General features: G+C 39.9%; 1 protein-coding gene and 1 long non-coding RNA gene across 2 annotated transcripts in view; one reads left to right on the top strand and one right to left on the bottom strand.

The window, feature by feature from the left end:
• LOC124273351 (chloride transport protein 6-like) overlaps positions 1 to 19,970 on the bottom strand; it is a 121,192-nt gene that overhangs the window by 15,891 nt on the left and 85,331 nt on the right. The window lies entirely within an intron of this gene.
• LOC124273352 lies at positions 6,977 to 19,172 on the top strand. Its single transcript, XR_006897623.1, has 3 exons — positions 6,977 to 7,147; positions 15,717 to 15,908; positions 18,603 to 19,172. It is a non-coding gene; the product is annotated as an uncharacterized LOC124273352 (long non-coding RNA).

Here is a 19,970-nt window from a genome sequence, read left to right as displayed (position 1 = left end):
ACTGTAGACCAACATACTGGAATGTATAACGCGATGTGCTTTTGAGATACTGCGTGAAACATATGCTTGTGCATTCCATAATACAACGTATGACCACCTGTTTGAAAATTCCCTTGGTTCAGGGGCTTAATTGATGCTCCTATCTATAACTATTAAACGATCACATGTCACAACAGATTTGAGAACTCGGGATTATTTTTATCGTAGCACCTCAATCCTTACACTCATTCAGATTGGCTTGTCGTATTTTTGCATATCACATTCATCGACAGGAGGCCTGAATCTTCTTGCAGTTTGCGGAAAGGGCCAGTGGGGACGATTGGGTCGGACCGGTGTCCAGCATACCCCTTGGTTTTATCCGTTTCATTGTAGTTGCAACGAATACCCCAGTAACAACACAGATGATACCTTCAACTGTGTATTAAGGATATCAATCCATGAAAGCCATTCTTTGTTGTGGTAAGAGGCGATTAAAGGGATCAGTTGGTCATGCTCGCTGACTTGGTTGACACATGTCATCGTTTCCCAGTTGCGTAGATCGATGCTCATGGTGTTGATCACTGGACTGTCTTGTCCAGACTCGATTATTTACAGGCCGCCGCCATATAGCTGGAATATTGCCGAGGGGCGTAAAACAACAATCCAAACAAAACCATTCGTTGTGTGGAATAAGACCAAGTGCAGATCCAAACATGATATTATTTAATAAAACCATTCTAGCTGCAGTGTTCACTACTATAATTCAGTGTCGATCATTGTTCATCTCACACAATTAACAATGTTTGCAATATTGCTATTTTTAACAGAAATATCCTAATCTCCAGATGTTCCTCTTGACTGATGTTTGCATAACAAATAGATTTGCGTGTGTGAGTGAGTGAGTTTGGGTATAACGCCGCTTTTAGCAATATTTCCAGGAATATCACGGCTGGGGACACCAGAAATGGGCTTCATAGGTTGCACCCATGTGGGGAATCGAACCCAGCGTCTGATTTCAGTACATTTCATTTCCAAAACACTTTCTACCATGATCCTTTGTATCTATTTCTTTAGACCTTAATGTATGTAGGAACATTGATATTTGAAACAAAATCGCAGAAACGTTTTTTTTTAACTTTACTGGCCTTAAGAACACTGAAACATACGTCGAGATTGAACGAAAGTTGATATTGATATATGTAACAATGAGTTGGATATCCTACCTACATCACATTTCTAATTGAAGTGATTGGTTGACAGAGATGTGGCGGTTTACAGACAACATCATGACACCGATGAGGACACTGAGGCAGAAACAATTCACCAGTCCATTACTCTCACCGGGTATAAAAACACATCAATATATGATACGAGTCATTCCTTATCGATACGTATTTCTTAACGACATGTTCTAATCATAAACGCATTTGAATGGTTCTATTTAATCTGGTTAAATGTATTAGATGACTGCAAAGTAAGATAGCTAGCCAGTCTGAGCACATCTCTTAAAGTTTCTCTTTGCTCGTAAAATTGAATGCTACTGCAAAGGGTGTATGGTCAGACCTAATTATTCATTTGTCGCAGGTTCGGCTCTCTTATTGTCCGAGACAAATATTAGGAGACGGGGTGGTTTAAAAAGCTGTTTATTTGCCTGTAATTAGGAACATCAACAATATGAAAAGTTGATATCTGTCTGCCGTCGACTGAGGCTGACAGGTGACAATAGAAAGTGAGTTCAAATTGTCCTTACAGACAATAGATAAAATAATGGTTTAAGTAAAATAGGCAACACATTTATAACCACACGTGCTGTGCATGGTAGTAGTACGTTATCATGAAATGAACAGTCACAGATATGGCGCGAGATCTGTGATCCGTGAAATACAGTAATCTTAGTGATCTTCCCTGATATGAAATATACATTAATTATATACAATGTATAACTTTCACACACTCTCTTACGTGCCATAATAGTGCAATGTTTCAGTTAGTAATAGCGATGAGCGGAATATTTACATTATACGCGACCAATACGTAGATTTACTAACGTTATGATTATTTGCCTGATTGGTAATTAAGTAACACAGTAGGTATAATTATTATACTAGCAACTAAAGGTAGATGTAAAATGAACATATAAGGGGATGCTTACCTGTAATTAGACATAACAACAATATGATAAGTTGATATCTGTCTGCCGGCGTCTGACGCTGACAGGTGACAATAGAAAGTGATTTCAAATTGTCCTGACGTCACATGCAAAAGCTCGTGAATGACCTGTGCGTCAGATACAGCTAGCACGTACAACTCCTTATAATTTGATAGCTGAGAGGCAGCCGTAGGACAGAAGAAAGAAGAAATACAGCTGCCGGCGACACATTAAATTTACTACAAGAACTTGACATCCGAGAAATGATCCGAAACATACTGTCTAATTAAAACAAAAAACCTTTGACCGAAGTTTCAGGCATTACACCTTGTTCCTCTATCTGTCTGTCTGTCTGTCTGAATGTCTGCATGTCGTCTCTTTCTCTGACAGTTTTCACTCCAGAATTGTTATCCCAACGGTGATACGCCATAGACAGCAGGGTTGTTACCTCGGAGATGATACGTCATAGACTGCAGGGTTTTATCCCAAAGGTGATATGTCATAGAGAAGAGGGTTGCTATCCCAAAGGTGATATGTCATGGACAGCAGGGTTTTATCCCAAAGGTAATATGTTATGGAGAGGAGGATTGTTATCCCAAAGGTGATATGTCATAGAGAAGAGGGTTGCTATCCCAAAGGTCATATGTCATGGACAGCAGGGTTTTATCCAAAAGGTAATATGTCATGGAGAGGAGGATTGTTATCTTTAAGGTGATACGTCATGGAGAGGAGGGTTGTTATCTTAAAGGTGATACATCATGGAGTGCAGCGTTGTCATCTTAAAGGTGATATGTCATGGAGAGGAGGATTGTTATCTTAAAGGTGATATGTTATGGAGAGGAGGATTGTTATCTTGAAGGTGATACGTCATGGAGAGGAGGGTTGTTATCTTAAAGGTGATACATCATGGAGTGCAGCGTTGTCATCTTAAAGGTGCTATGTCATGGAGAGGAGGATTGTTATCTTAAAGGTGATATGTTATGGAGAGGAGGATTGTTATCTTGAAGGTGATACGTCATGGAGAGGAGGGTTGTTATCTTAAAGGTGATACATCATGGAGTGCAGCGTTGTCATCTTAAAGGTGATATGTCATGGAGAGGAGGATTGTTATCTTAAAGGTGATATGTTATGGAGAGGAGGATTGTTATCTTGAAGGTGATACGTCATGGAGAGGAGGGTTGTTATCTTAAAGGTGATACATCATGGAGTGCAGCGTTGTCATCTTAAAGGTGATATGTCATGGAGAGGAGGATTGTTATCTTAAAGGTGATATGTTATGGAGAGGAGGATTGTTATCTAAAGGTGATATGTCAAGGAGAGGAGGATTGTTATCTTAAAGGTGATATGTCATGGAGAGGAGAGTTGTTATCTTAAAGGTGATACATCATGGAGAGAAGGGTTGTTATCTTAAAAGTGATATGTCATGGAGAGGAGGGTTGTTATCTTAAAGGTGATATGTTATGGAGAGGAGGATTGTTATCTAAAGGTGATATGTCAAGGAGAGGAGGATTGTTATCTTAAAGGTGATATGTCATGGAGAGGAGAGTTGTTATCTTAAAGGTGATATGTCATGGAGAGAAGGGTTGTTATCTTAAAAGTGATATGTCATGGAGAGGAGGGTTGTTATCTTAAAGGTGATATGTTATGGAGAGGAGGGTTGTTATCTTAAAGGTGATACATCATGGAGTGCAGCGTTGTCATCTTAAAGGTGATATGTCATGGAGAGGAGGATTGTTACCTTAAAGGTGATATGTTATGGAGAGGAGGATTGTTATCTAAAGGTGATATGCCAAGGAGAGGAGGATTGTTATCTTAAAGGTGATATGTCATGGAGAGGAGGGTTGTTATCTTAAAGGTGATATGTCATGGAGAGGAGGGTTGTTATCTGAAAGGTGATATGTCATGGAGAGGAGTATTGCTATCTTAAAGGTGATACGTCAAGGAGTGCAGCGTTGTCATCTTAAAGGTGATACGTCATGGAGTGCAGCGTTGTCATCTTAAAGGTGATATGTCATGGAGAGGAGGATTGTTATCTTAAAGGTGATACGCCATGGAGAGGAGGATTGTTATCTTAAAGGTGATACGTCATGGACAGCAGGGTTTTATCCCAAAGGTGATATGTTATGGAGAGGAGGATTGTTATCTAAAGGTGATATGTCATGGAGAGGAGGGTTGTTATCTTGAAGGTGATATGTTATGGAGAGGAGGGTTATTATCTTAAAGGTGATATGTCACGGAGAGGAGGAATGTTATCTTAAAGGTGATATGTCATGGAGAGGAGGGTTGTTATCTTAAAGGTGATATGTCATGGAGAGGAGGATTGTTATCTTAAAGGTGATATGTCACGGAGAGGAGGGTTGTTATCTTAAAGGTGATATGTCATGGAGAGGAGGATTGTTATCTTAAAGGTGATACGTCATGGAGAGGAGGATTGTTATCTTAAAGGTGATATGTTATGGACAGCAGGGTTTTATCCCAAAGGTGATATGTTATGGAGAGGAGGATTGTTATCTTGAAGGTGATACGTCATGGAGAGGAGGGTTGTTATCTTAAAGGTGATATGTCATGGAGAGGAGGATTGTTATCTTAAAGGTGATACGTCATGGAGAGGAGGAATGTTATCTTAAAGGTGATATGTTATGGACAGCAGGGTTTTATCCCAAAGGTGATATGTTATGGAGAGGAGGATTGTTATCTTGAAGGTGATACGTCATGGAGAGGAGGGTTGTTATCTTAAAGATGATATGTCATGGAGTGCAGCGTTGTCATCTTAAAGGTGATATGTCATGGAGATGAGGATTGTTATCTTAAAGGTAATATACGTCATGGAGAGGAGGGTTGTTATCTTAAAGGTGATATGTCATGGAGAGAGGGATTGTTATCTTAAAGGTGATACGTCATGGAGAGGAGGGTTGTTATCTTAAAGGTGATACGTCATGGACAGCAGGATAGTTATCTTAAAGGTGATATGTCATGGAGAGGACGGTTGTTATCTTAAAGGTGATACGTCATGGAGAGGAGGGTTGTTATCTTAAAGGTGATACGTCATGGAGAGGAGGGTTGTTATCTTAAAGGTGATATGTCATGGAGAGCATGGTTGTTATCTCAATGGTGATACGTCATAGAGAGCAGATTGTTATCTTAAAGGCAATACGTCATAGAGAGCGAGGTGTTATCTTGAAGGTGATACATCACGGAGAGGAGGGTTGTTATCTTAAAGGTGATACGTCATGGAGAGCAGGGTTATTATCTTAAAGGTAATATTTCATGGAGAGGAGGATTGTTATCTTTAAGGTGATATGTCATGGAGAGGAGGGTGTTATCTTAAAGGTGATATGTCATGGAGAGGAGGATTGTTATTTTAAAGGTGATGCGTCATAGAGAGCAGAATTGTTATCTTAAAGGCGATACGTCATAGAGAGCAAGGTGTTATCTTAAAGGTGATACGTCATGGAGAGGAGGTTTGTTATCTTAAAGGTGATACGTCATGGAGAGCAGGGTAATTATCTTAAAGGTAATATTTCAAGGAGAGGAGGATTGTTATCTTAAAGGTGATATATCATGGAGAGGAGGGTTGTTATCTTTAAGGTGATATGTCATGGAGAGGAGGGTGTTATCTTAAAGGTGATATGTCATGGAGGGGAGGATTGTTATTTTAAAGGTGATACGTCATAGAGAGCAAGGTGTTATCTTAAAGGTGATATGTCATGGAGAGGAGGGTGTTATCTTAAAGGTGATACGTCATAGAGAGCAAGGTGTTATCTTACAGGTGATATGTCATGGAGAGGAGGGTGTTATCTTAAAGGTGATACGTCATGGACTTCAGAGATGTTATCCCAGAGCATTTGTCATGCACCACGAGCTTGTTATCCCAAAGGTGAGCAATAAATCGTAATACTGAGCCTATATAACATTCATTGAACAATTGTTCTGGTACCGACTTGAAGAGTGAGTGAGTATGGTTCTACGCCGCCTTTAGCAATATTCCAGCAATATCACGGCAGGGGGCACCGGAAATGGCCTTCACACATTGTACCCATGTGGGGAATCGAACACATGTATTCAGGGTGACGCTTTAACCATTAGGCTACCCTACCGCCTCCTTGAAGAGTATATATGATGCGTTTGAAACATACTGACTCCGAACAGACATACCAGTTTCGTAGTTCGTAGTACATATGAACATTTGTATCAAAACGTTTAATATTGTACGCTACATATTATTTATGGCGTACCATAAGTATAAAGTATTGCTGCCTATGCAAACAAGTAGTTGACCTCTCCCAAATTAGATCCCTCAAAAAGTATTCCTTAACCTGTGGAAGATTCATGTACCCCTGAACACCAGTGTGAGATCAGTAGTTATCAATATGCCATCCTCGGTGTAAATATTCATTCACATTTATGGATTCGACTCACATCATGCATATATTTCATGTAAATACTACACCGGCCCCCGTAATATTCCTTTAAGTGCGACAGGCATAATGCGTCTTAAATACACAAAGGAGACACAAAAATTGTCATGTCCTCCATTATTTGAATAGAATACATACAACCATAAAAGCCGAAGCAATCAATAAGAATCAACTGCCACAATTCTGTCAGATAAGAACGGCGAGTAAAGATCAAGAAAGTGCCCTGCAAATTGAAGGTCAATAATCCAAAACGGCGATTATGAGAGGGGAATTGGAAACAACATATACATGTAGACAAGGGCGCGAAGATGAATCGCACTGACTGCGTGTGACTCCACCAATCAAGACGACAAGACTCAATTGAGTTCGCCATTGAGCCCGCCTACGACTCGCGAACCCACATCTGATGGGTATATAAGGAAGGGGAGAGTTTCCCTCGGCCACAAACTCCCCGAGTCCAGACTTGCTACATAGCACCTGCAAAGTTAGGCTTACTTCAGTTCTCCACACTCCTCCATCATGATGCGTGTTACCCTTCTCGTCTGCACTGTTCTTTTCGCCATCATCTCAACATCCAACGCCAACTGGTACGGCAAGAGGGGTAAGTCAAACTTCAATCTTTGGGAACTTCACACTTTCGTGGCTTTACATTTACAAAAGTTATACTCTGAATGAAGTTAAGATAGCATTTAGCTGTTTTATCTCAACTTTGTTTTAGTTGACTATCTCACACGAAGGTGTTTTAGTTAATGTGTTCTATAGTATTAACACATCACGACGGTTTGTTCAACGTGAAAGTTCAATACACGTTACCAGGCAGAAATGTGGGTGTTGCCTGGAAATGGACAAGGCGTAATGCTTCCAGTTTTTAGTTTAGTTATACATTTGTAGGAAGATTTATCGGTCGTTACAAAAGGTTAGATGTACCATTTTGTAATGCTATATCCTGTAGGGACTACATGTTGTTGCCTACTAAATACACAGCTATAGTATTGCTATAGCCTATGTCATAAAGTCAGTGTGCAAGGTGCCATACACGTCTCGGTAGTGGGCAGGAGTTTTCTTATAACATGTGTACTGCAACTTGAATAATTTATTTACTTATGAAGTTTGAAATATGGCCATTTTAACATTACAACATACAAATAGTTTATACACAAGGTAAAATAAACTTACTCTAACATTCCAATTTGTCAACCAATGGCCACCGCGTGTACTTTGTCAATTTCGGGATGTTTGCACATAGGATCATAGAAGTTGGATCTTGAAGTTACAGTTTTATGAACTGTCAATGGAGCATGTCCTGAGGCTTTATGAAAATAGCTGTTAGAATTACCATCTACCATCTTTAGTTTTGACTGTTGTGAGGCCAGAAGGAAGTAAAACGTTTCGAATATGAAATTTGATTTGATTTGATTTGATGTTCATCATTACCTTTCTACCAAGGGAAATTCACTTTACACATATTGCTAGCACTCAAATATGAAAACGAGAATGTATGAGTTAAGTTTAATGTCATGTATTCTGTTTTTCATATTTTAGTACTAATCAACAGTGCAATATGGATTCCCACTGGGATAATAAAGTCCTATGTAATCTATCTTATGTTACTTTAGTTACTGAGAATTGGCATTGATTATAATTCAATTCGTATACATGTAACATGCTTTCTTTTGTAACGTTACTTAAGTAGATCTTACACGTGCCTCTACACCTTGTTTCACCTGACGCAGCATTGTTACACATTGTAAGACGAGGTCATATATAAACATTTACATCTCTACTCCATATAAAAACAACATTGCATAGAGTACTGCGTGTATTAAATTGTCATCCGATCTTCAAATCTGACTGTCATGAAATTACGTAACCCTGACAATTATAGTATTCCTCTTCTGCAGGCATCATATGTTATGTACACTTCTACATTCAGCAACTGCATCAGATTGCACCACCTCTCGATATACTACACTGTATTGTGCATTTCTTGCACATCTCCCCAGATAGTCATGATACTTGGCCAGTGAACAGTCGACAGCAAGTTAGCGCCCAGTGGGTCCATGTTTTCTTTAACTGTACGACTCGGTGAGAAACGAAATCAAATTGTATTATGATAGTTTCCTTTATCACATTCAAAACGAGAAAGTGTAATTTCTAAATTGTTAATATTGAAACCTTAGGCACCATGTCAAGAAAAAAAGGGTTGAGATTCCTAAGGCAACCTCCACAAGCTGTAGGTACAATCTGTTTCTATTCTTTCTCTCCATAACCGAGATGTTTCATGTACACAAATATGCCACATATACGTCAGCCGTCAAGTGTTAGAAATAACAACGAAATTACACTATCTTTCCAAAAAAGCGAAGTTCGTCGATGAACTTTTTCAACACACACTGTTCATGGAAAAGTGAAACTAAACGGTAGTTTTTAACATGAGGTTTCAGAGCAGTTTGTACATTATGTCAATTATAATACATTCCACAAAGTATACTCTGCAACATCGATATCTACACAGTACCTAAATGACCACACCGAGTCCAAGGAAGCCACAGGACAGAACCCTCAGCTCAGAGTGGCGTATTGATTACATACAATATCCTGGTTCCAGCTCAACCAGGGAGTTATAAGAAGTGTCGAGAAACAATTATGATCTCTGTTTAAGGCTGATGAAGTTTAGATTCTATTTCTAAATCGCTTGGTTATCAATAACTAAGTTGCCTTGACATCTAACATAGTTGCCTTGACATCTAACATATCAATATGCAAATAACTATAGGACTTTCTTAGCAGGCGCCCTAACTGCACTAATTTCTAGCTTAACAAAACGCACTCATTTGAAATGCAAACACGCGGACTGTTTCTCATAAAAACAAATTAGTAAAGATCGATTTTCCATCTGTTTACTGTGAGTCGCGCGGTATTGTACGTCGAGTCCCTTATATCGAGTGACATGGCGGTCGGCCACTCAAGGTGAGAACTGTCACTATGATCCTCTGATAATGTACACCATGATCCAGTATCCTAAGATAATGTACACCATGATCCAGTATCCTCTGATAATGTACACCATGATCCAGTATTCTCTGATAATGTACACCATGATCCAGTATCCTAAGATAATGTACACCATGATCCAGTATCCTCTGATAATGTACACCATGATCCAGTATACTCTGATAATGTACACCATGATCCAGTATTCTCTGATAATGTACACCATGATCCAGTATCCTCTGATAATGTACACCATGATCCAGTATTCTCTGATAATGTACACCATGATCCAGTATCCTCTGATAATGTACACCATGATCCAGTATTCTCTGATAATGTACACCATGATCCAGTATTCTCTGATAATGTACACCATGATCCAGTATCCTAAGATAATGTACACCATGATCCAGTATCCTCTGATAATGTACACCATGATCCAGTATTCTCTGATAATGTACACCATGATCCAGTATCCTCTGATAATGTACACCATGATCCAGTATCGTCTGATAATGTACGCCATGATCCAGTATCGTCTGATAATGTACACCATAATCCAGTATCGTCTGATATTATCTTATCTCTCGCATAAATGTCGTTTTCTGGTTGGCTGAGCCAATTAATGTACCCCGCTTACATGCAAGTAACAGTTTCTATGTTACCCGCTGGAAATGCCAAACTGTGGAAATTCGTTTGGTACTTCGTGTTAGTAGTGTTTGTGTTGTTGCCTAACTCAAGTACTCCTTATTATGATCCATGAGGGTACATGAAACCATGTCCCACTCGTGACCTGTGAACAACTTATAATGTACACCATGATCCAGTATCCTCTGGTAGTGTACACCATGACCCAGTGTCCTCTGATAAAGTACACCATGATCCAGTATCCTCTGATAAAGTACACCATGATCCAGTATTCTCTCATAATGTACACCATGATCCAGTATCCTCTCATAATGTACACCATGATCCAGTATCCGTAATACTGCAAGAACCAAACTTCAATCGTTTCAAAAGACTCAAATGATACTACTGACGAAACAAGATTCTCTCAGCAGGAGACAAGGTTTAGAAACCCAGATTTAGCGTAAATATAATGTGACTATAAAATCTCTATTCTATTCTGTTCATTCTAAACACGTAATTGTATTTCAAACTATTCTGTCGTTAAATGAGGTAGCTTCAAAGGATTGATTACCGATGTTGGTCAAACCCGCGCGCAGGGGCATGATACTGATGAATCAGTAACAACAACGTATCACTGCGAATCTAAGACTCGCACAAGATCAAAGTTTGTTTCTGAAACCCTGGCTTATTACTGCGAAGTGATATCGTTTCTCCGACGACAGACGTATACTACCAACACACAGGATCTGAACACATGGCAGGGGAGATGCAATGAAGATGTAAAGTCTGTGAAATGCATTTCCGCAATGTAGATCAATAGATCAATATCCAGTGTGTCAGCCATGCTTGCGATACATACACGACTTCTTGATTGTATACTATTAATTAACTTGTTTTCCTTTACACATGGCATTGACCGCCATTAAGCATACTGAGCTAATCCGGGACGAATTGGCGGGCGAAGGATTTCTGGCGCACTGCTCACCCGAGAACATTCCACAAACCCTCTGTTAGGAACATATTGGGTCCGTCCGATGTTTAATGCGATAATCGGTGAAGATATAGTCTGGCATTAGCCATTTACCAGTTAAACAATTGCCGATAACTCTAACGAATGGAACAACGACTGGACGCAGGATTTCGTCAACATGTCTATGGTCAGTCCAGTGTTTTGAATGTATACAAATCAGAATGTATACTTGTGTCACTTATGATACCGCCCCAAACCATGAACCCTCACACCGTGGCCAGGAATTATTTTCTGTCGTCAATGAATCGGGGATGATAGCATGGTGTAGAGACACTGACACAAAACGTGTCCCTGGTATTACTGACTGACTGAGTTTAGTTTTACGCCGCTTTTAGCAATATTCCAGCAATATCACGGCGGGGGACACCAGAAATGGGCTTATCCCTGGTATTATTCTACTTCCTATTACTATACGTCGTTCCATATTTATAAAGGAGAGATTTAAATAAATTGCGCGGTGCCATTAATGTAATGAGACGATCATGACAGTGGTCTAATTTTGGGCATACCACTCCAAGATCTCAATGCAGCCCCGCTCGCCTAAAACGAACGACAATTTTAGATTTGCCAAAATGTTCGGACATCTTAGAACACTGAAGTCTACACCCCTACCAGCCTCTATTGTACCCACAGTTTCGTCATTTTGTCAGTTCATAAGAATATTCTCTGTTGATTCCGGAATCGTCAACAGACGCTGTTTTCTGATGCAAAGTCTCAGTATTGTAGCCTCAAAAGTTCTAATGATTAAAAAGTGGTATTCGTATTCTTATGAAGAAGGTCCGCGTGTGTAGGGCGTATAAACTGTAGTAAAGCAATGAAATATGGGCACTTTCATTCCTTCCCGAACTCGCAACTTATGCTTAATAAATAGTGCAGGTTCAGTTTGTTTTTCGTGAAATATTGTCCCCTGAAGATCCGAATTTCTTAAGTCCGGAAATAATCCAGTATTTCCTGATATGAAATCAGAATAGATGAATGTTTAAAACTGAATTGTGCCCAGCCTCCCATTCATCCCTGCAGCGTGCCGACTCTCCAACATTAATCACAACTTGGATCATATTGGACGAGGGCAATGTTTCATTTCCGGCTCCTTCAGTAAGCTGCTCTCAGCTATTCACGTACAATATGTACACGTACCAGTCAACCGTGTTGTGGACGAACCACAAACTGGTAAATTTACCTTTGTGTAAATATCAGTCTTTTAGTTCATTGATTTCAACACGATGTCGTCCATTAATAACCGAAGGGTTAAAAATAACCGTATTCCCAAAACAATGTGCACACTTGTGCAAATATTACTTCACGTGGACAGGTGCATTGTTCATGTCATTTAAATATCATTGTTGACGTAATTATATTCTTATTGTGATGTAAGATCAAAATGACGTCACACGACGACGAAAGGACTGGAGACATCATTCGACATATGTGGGTTTATAGGTCGGCAGTCGTGATCACTGCATTTGTCAAAGGGTAGCTGAAATGTACGAAGTAATACTAAGTAAACATTTTTTATTTTACTTGCATGTGTGTCATATTGATTTCTCTCGGGAAATAATGTTCACATGTTCCGTTATCTTACAAAAGCCTAATGTTGGTACTTTTGCAGCAACAATTATAATTTTCAGCGAAAAGTCTCTTATATTTCTCAATTATTCATTCTCTCGCTGATTCAATTATTTTCGCGTTATTTAAAATTGGAGTTCTGACTATTTTGTCGTTGCCTCGATTATTTTCTGGTTACTTCGAATAATTTCTCACTACTTCTAGCAGTGAAAACGCAACATGTCGAGAATTTACTCGTTCCGACGATTATATTCTGGTTACTTCAATATTTATTTTCTAAAAATATCTTGTTCGTTCTCATTACCTCAAATTGAAATTTCGAGTTTTTGTGTTGTAAGGTACCACAAATATCGAGAAACAACAGTAACACCGATAAGAAAAGCGAAATTTCAAGTTGGAAGAAACTTGAAGTAACAAAAACAAATCTTAAATTTTTGTAGAATATAACTGAAATAACGAGAACTTAATCAAAGACGAGAGAAAGTAAACGATGCAATGATATATTTCGATCAAAAATAATTCGATAAAAGTGGCAACATTAGGTAGTAATATGTATTAGATAAACGCTTGTAAAATATTGTTTGTATATGCAATTGCTGAACGACTCCATGAAATAAGAAATCCAGTGATATGAAATGTTAGGTTTCATAGACATTTAGAGGTTGACAGGAGCAAATACATCACTACGTATCATGTAAAACACAGCTGCCACATTAATACGATATATACCACTATAGTCTTGTTGGGACTAAAGTCCGACAGTGTTCTCAGAGCTCCCGGCGGAACACAGACAACTCCCAGAAGGTCATACCGAGATTGTCTTACACCCGGGGGACCACATAACTCGCCTACACCCTGCTTGATGTGGTGGTTAAGGTGTGGAAGATTGCCATCCTCACGCCTGAAGAGCCATCTTATTCGTCGTTATTGCCTTGACCGTTTATAAAGCGTCGAACGATATCAATATTTAAGGCTAAACGCCACGAGGTGACCAAATGCACGCGAGCTGGCTCATGAATTACTTAATATCGTCAGGGGGATTGGTATTCACTACGGCATTTCAATAGGATGTTCAGCACACGGTCCCCAATCTGTTCTGATGTGCATGATGTTCACATGCACCCAACCCACCTACTCGTATCTTCATTGTGTATTAAAGTTTAAGTAAGGTTGGTAACTATAAACTGTCGACTTGACATCTTGAGAAACAGACTTAAACACCGTATTATGAACCTCCCGCGATGGAACCTAACTGTGGAGGACAATTCAACTTCGTGCAGTATCGTGAAAACAAATCACTGGACGAATCCGTTAATGTATGTTATATATACACATTCCTCGTTAACAGCTCATAGCTCTATGTCCATACGACCATGCGGCATACAACGGCGACTAAACTGATTGTTGTGTAGGCGATCAATGGTTAGTTTTACTGGACGGTTGAGCGTGCTGGAGGTGTTCCTCCTCGACTTTCCGTGCTGTTTCCCTCACACACCCCACACTGGTCAATAAACCATTGTTATCTTTACAGCAATCAACTTCGACACAACGCTTCCAAGCATGATTGAAATAATAAGGGATTAAAAATGATGCGATGGATGTTCCGTGCGCTCGTTTCTGTAATAATAGATAGCGGATGTCTGTCACAATGATGTAATTAGCAACGGTAGAGTGGTGCTTTAACTGAGGGCCTGTTGTTTCTTCTGATGGACAGGAAGGATCATCCTGGCATATAAACGAATATTGATGTGAAAAAATTAAAATCTGCTTGAACGGGTAGCCAATCACGAGCCAAATACTGCTGTATTTAAATTAGAAATAACCCGTGTTTTTACTAAACTGTGCTTTTAAGTTATAACTTGCTTGCGTATGAAACATGAAACTGGAACCACTCTAATAGATTTACTAATCAGTGTTATATACGTAGGTGGATACTCAACTTCGATTATCATATGTTTTAATACAAGCAAATGAGGTGTTTGCGTAATGGTTGATATCCAGAACGCATTATGTTGAAGCTGGAGCGGTTTGAAAACACATTCTTAATGACATTTATCAGGCCTTTAACTCTTAGTTGGTGTCATATACAAATACTTTATGTTACAACTTAATGGATATGTCAGTGGGGTCTCATACTAGTGTCACTCACTTCAGATTTAATCCAATTTAGATTTTTATATTTATTCATGGAATCGTTCAAATGGCATCATATTACAAATGATCCGAACTGGGCCAGTGGGGGCGAGTCGGCTTACATCTCAGTGGACACACCCATGCAATGGCTGTTCAGTAACCTCGGTGAAGCATCTTGATCGTAGCCCGCAGGAAACAAAAGCAAGTTGATTCGACACGAACTTCAAAGAACTCATCTGGCCTTAAATGCAAATCATAAATATACTGGTAGTGTGGATGAGTGAGTGAGTAAGGTTTGACGCCGCTTCTGGTCATATCCCTGCAACATCACGAAGGGGCACACCAGAAATGGGGTAAAATATCCCCGGGCGAACGCCCCTAGTGTAGATGAAGATGACAACAGGCTGTCGGACAACAATCCGCCACTATAACAACAAACTCTATTGTTGTAATGTGATCATCTTTCCTCTGAGTGAGTGAGTGAGTTTAGTTTTACGCCGCAGTCAGCAATATTCCCCCTATATGGCGGCGGTCTGAAAATAATCGAGTCCGGACCAGACAATCCAGTGATCAACAGCATGAGCATCGATCTGCGTCTTTCCTCTGAAGACATCTGAGATATGACTGACTGACTGACTAAACAAACTGAGAATGGTTTTACGCCGCTTTTATCAATATTCCAGCAACATCACGGCGGGGGACACCAGATATGTGCCTCACACATTGTACCCATGTTGGGAATCGAACCTGTCAGATATGAAGCTCTTGCACAGTTCTGTTTATTCCTACTTTTGCAATTCAAAGCTTTGCTTTTCAGGAGAGAAGGAAGACCTTGTCGGAAACTTCCTTCGTCATCGTTTCGAGGGAATGCCCCTGAATGACGCTGAAGCCACGTTAGCTGCTATCGGCCAGCTGTACAAGGACTGGGAGAGCAGGAAGGCCGCCCCAATCGTCAACAGAGCCGCACGGAGATAGACCCATATACCACCCAGTACTGCATCATACAAAGGTTAGTACCTGGCTGCACGATGCACGTCTTCGTGTGTGAAAGGAGAGAATCGTCTTTATTTTACGACAGGGGAGAGGTCAGAACTGTTGCTTGCATTACTGGTCCAATTCAAGTTTCTTTGTCTTCAAATGTTATTTCTTTACGATCTCTGCTCATTGTTTAAACATTCTTTATTAAAATGTCGCTACATAGCTGGATCATTCTGAGTTGAGATTACAATTTTCTAAAAACGCTCACTCTTGCTGAAATATATGTTGCGGCCAAATACGCCCAGCGCTTTCGAGAGACACGAATTATATCAGACATCAGGTTGTGTCAGTTGTAAGTTTATTTACTGTGTAGCTTTGGCTACAACATCATATAACTCGATTAACTGACTGACAGTTCGTGTATAAAGAAGAATATCTGTACACCAACTACACTTTTTAATCAGAATACCCTTTTTCCTACTTTACGACATTTTTAAAATGCTCTGCGATAACATGAAAAAGATGTACAATGTGTGTCGTAAGCTTCCTGTTGTGTAGGATCAGCGACATTGGCGGTAGCCTAAATTACATTTGATACCTAAGTTCATCGTCCAGCAAAAACGCAAATATGGGAATCTACGCTCAGGAAAAATACACTGAAGAAGCATTAAAACTGGGGTGAAAAAATGAAGTTCCCTGCAGGCTGGTTAACGGGGCCAAGACGATCTCAGAAAACTGTTATTAACGAAATAGCAGAACACTACAACTGTCGCTGTGATAGTTCCGACAGTCTGAGAGTAGAATCGCTGACTTTTTCACGTCGGTATCTGTTACGAAAGGAAACATATTCATGTAGTGTCCGTTCCTGTAATCGCTCGTCAGCTCACATAAAGCAACAAATCGATTTTCTGTAAAAGAGGAAGCCATTTAATCTTACACGTCCTCACAACGTTATATTTCTTAAATACCATTAAATCGTCTCAAATAATCGCGAGTCAAAAGTAAATGAAATTCTTGAGTTTGTTAGAATTTCAATAAAGCTTGTTATGTGCCTAAGGCTGGGATCGGTGTCACGGCGCAGAGCCGTAATTACAAAAAATGTTCACGCGAATTCCAGTTTTTGTAACGGAACCTTCACGAGGGCTCAAAGAGCTAGAATCATGTTTAATGTTTAATACAAAATTGCAGTAGTATATGCGGTCGAGATGGAATGTCGGGAAGAGGTGTTTAATGCCTGGCAGTTTTCTATGTATTGTGTTTAACATTACGTCTGCAGTGCTGTTAGGTTTCATCTACGAGAGCCTGATATTCACTGAATTTTTTTTTATTCAAATTGCTATTCAAATAGGACTCAGACCGGCCCTTTTGATCTAGAGATCGGCACATATTTGCTCTTACATTTGAGCGAAGTGTGTAGTGAAAACAGTTGATTCCAAGTAGAATGGTTGACCGAACACCAATTTCGTTTTTCTACTCCATTTTGATCTTTTACACAATCTACTTCGCAACACCTTATGTTGACGCTATTTGCTTTGTACTTTGTGACAATGAATGTAGCCAGTTTGACGCAGTTGACATCTTCATCAGTCATCTGTACTAACTGACATCAATCAGGACGCATTTGTCTAGTCCACTGAGATACAAAAATGTCCAAGTAGCTGACATTCATATTTCACATGGGAGGGTATGTTTTTGAATTCCTGCCAATAAGGAAGTTTTACAGAAAGTAAAATGGAGTGTACGGCAAAAACCTCGAGAAGTAATTTAAACAGGTCTGCCGCTCCCGTTCCACATAAAAAAGACATTTCAATCAACAGAGGGACCTGCTCAGCAGACATACAATTAGGAGACATGTCTAACTTTCCCCACCATGATAGATTGAGCTGAAGATTAACACTGCGTTGTAAACTCGGCCTGGACATCAGACACAATGTATTTGCTTCAATGTGTTTCCTACACGTCCCCGAGCCTCGTCAGCAGTAACAACACGATAAAGTCAGCCATTTGTCGTAATGACGACTACCTGGAATGGCGGCAGTAAACTTCTTCTTGTTCATTTCGTAGTCGACAAACTTCTTGATTAAATATGTCCTGCTTGAACATCAATTTGTTTCGCGAACCATGGCACCAAATAACGTGTCATGCCATCTGGCGTAGTAGCATCTTCATGTGCTGTGACACACATGTATTTTACGCGTCCCCGTTGTTCTCAGTGACTTCATACCAGGGGCACACATTTGTCCAGGACTCAGGGTAGAGCACCAAATCGGCAGGACGCAAAGTAAGCAGTGACTTCATACCAGGGGTACACATTTGTCCAGGACTCAGGGTAGAGCACCAAATCGGCAGGATGCAAAGTCAGCCATCTACTCCACTCAGTCATCAAGGTTACGGGAAAATGCCATATTGAAATCCCGGATATAAATCAATCTAAATACTATTTGTATTTGCTCAAAAAGAGAACTTCCAAACATAACATATGTTACATGCGTACACCAATGGTTGGACAAGGTTTTAAACACGGATAGGACCACGCCACGCATGTACATGGCGAATTTGTCCTAGACATACCCATCCACCACGTGCGTCCAAGCTCAGAAACACCCGAAATCCCTCAATACTTTTCTACATGACATGCAGCACTTAGCGGATCAAGTATGCTTGAATCAAACAAATATGTTCAACCTATATATGTTATATGACCAATTGTTTCCTTCTGTTGTAGGCCTTGTGATATTCTATTGACCCTAGAGACAATGCTGTTTCCACATGATTGAACCAGTGCTCAACCTCCATCCACACTCTTCGGCCTAGGCGACACTGAGGAGACGACGACATTGACCCTTCCCTCAAACATTCAGTCGAAGGTGTTTGCTTCAACAAAATGAACACAACTACACAGTAATACTGGTTGACGCACATGCGGGACACTATCTGTCGCGGCGGTGGCGGCATCTACAACTTTAATAAAGCTAAAATTTTGACCTCTCGCTTTGGCAATATGTTACACATGATTTAAGGACCCATGAAGAAAGCATCGTATCTACGAGGAGGGTAGAACGGACACCAGTTCATTGTGATGACCGCTGCCGCCTCCAGTAGACCCAGTCAATATACAACATATAGCACACTGTTTTAGATGACAAAGGCACACATATTTTTATCAAGTGTTACAAGTCCAGGAACATCGCCGACGGGGATTTATGCAAGACTGTACATGTATATTTTGTTCGGAAGCTGGTGTGTCAGGCATTTTGCAAAGGGGACTCAATGAAATAATAAAAATTCAAATTTAGCTGATGTGTTTCTGTTATGTCTTAACAACTAACTTACATGAATTTACAGCCCATCTGGTTTACAAAATGGCTGAAAGCGCCGTGGAACGCAAAGGAAAGGGTCATTGAGGTTTAAATGCTTACTAAATGCGCTGAAGATTCCTGACGTTTCTCTGCAGTGGGTGTTCCTGTCAATGTTACGGTCAGGGTTGGACTGTGCTGGTTCTATTCAGGGCGTGAACACATAGTCTAATAACATAGTATGGGTGGGCGTTCGGTGCTTCAGCGGTATTTTGAGAAGATGTTTGGGATATGGCTGTTACCAAATCCCTGTAGAATATAGAAGAATAAGCTGCCCAAAAATCCGATATTTCATCTGAAACTTGTGTACAGCGAGGAACAGACACTGTGCCACTGCTGCCGTTTACAACTCAATTATTGACTTATTCATGACTACCGAAAAACAATCAAATCAGTTCAGTCACTGATGACAACATTTCTAAAAAAACTTCCTGACCCAGTAAAAGAAGCAATCAATTGAATTCGATTGCAAAAACATATTTCAAATCCACTGACGATATTTACTAATGCTATTATCGATATCTTTGAAACTATACCATAATTATATTGTCTCTAAAAACATCCCAGATCGCCCCATGTAATACTGTATGTTTTAAACTCAACTGCACAATGAGTACAACGAATTGAAAGTCCGCAGCAGCGGTTATTGATATTCAACAGATTTTTCGACAGGGCTTGACAATATCAGTCACTTTGATTGACGGATTGTTTTCTTTGCACCGAAGTTGATGCATAAT

This window comes from Haliotis rubra, unplaced genomic scaffold (genome assembly GCF_003918875.1).
Source record: "Haliotis rubra isolate DU_JTF1 unplaced genomic scaffold, ASM391887v1 Scf18, whole genome shotgun sequence".
NCBI classification, from domain to species: Eukaryota; Metazoa; Mollusca; class Gastropoda; order Lepetellida; family Haliotidae; genus Haliotis; species Haliotis rubra.
Note: the sequence above shows the minus strand (reverse complement) of the source record. Positions and strands in the feature narration are given on the sequence as shown.